This window comes from Manis javanica, chromosome 16, assembly GCF_040802235.1.
Source record: "Manis javanica isolate MJ-LG chromosome 16, MJ_LKY, whole genome shotgun sequence".
Lineage (NCBI taxonomy): Eukaryota > Metazoa > Chordata > Mammalia > Pholidota > Manidae > Manis > Manis javanica.
Window position 1 is genome coordinate 13,918,670 of NC_133171.1, and position 764 is coordinate 13,919,433.

The following is a 764-nucleotide window of genomic DNA, read 5'->3' on the forward strand; positions in this document are numbered from 1 at the left end:
GGTGAGGGTCTTAGAGACAGAGGGCTTGAAGAAGAAATCAGACTGCAGTAGAAAATCAGCTTCTTACTTTGACAGCTCAGGACAAATGCCATGTAAAGAAATTGGGCAAGATATTGGAAAGCCAAAACTCTGTGGAAATACCATATGCTTTTATGAGGAATTTTGTAAAACTTCTAGAGGCAAAAATATGCTGTAATGAAGCTAAACTACTAACAAAAAGAAGAAATTTAAACTCCACCAGACTTAAGAAGAAAATGACCACATTTAAGAGAACATGGAGTAGTTATTACAGAAGGATAACTAGAAGAGGAAACAACCTGAGGTCAATGAACTAGCAAAATTCGACGGGAATTCTTGGGAAAACATATAAAGAGCCTTACTTGCAGAAAGAAAGAAATTTACGTTTTAAATCATTGAATTTTGCAGTGGAGGCAGAGGCAGATCACTGGAGTGAGGAGATTTTTTTTTTTTAAGAAATCAGAGGAGGAAGGTGAGGTGCTAATAGACAAATCCTTGCTAAATCCTTTGCTTCCAACATAAGCTCCTTGAGGCATGACATTTGGCCACAGTTCTGCTGGAAAATGAGAAAAAAACAAGCCTACAGCAGAAAGTAGAGATCCTTACTGACTTCTATCTAGAGAAATACATGGTTCTGAAAAAGAAGCTGATTCACGACAAGAATAAATAGGAAAAGAAATGACAGGAGCTGCCAGCTGCAAAGGAAGTGAAAATTCACAAACAGAGGAATGAAGAAACATTGAATG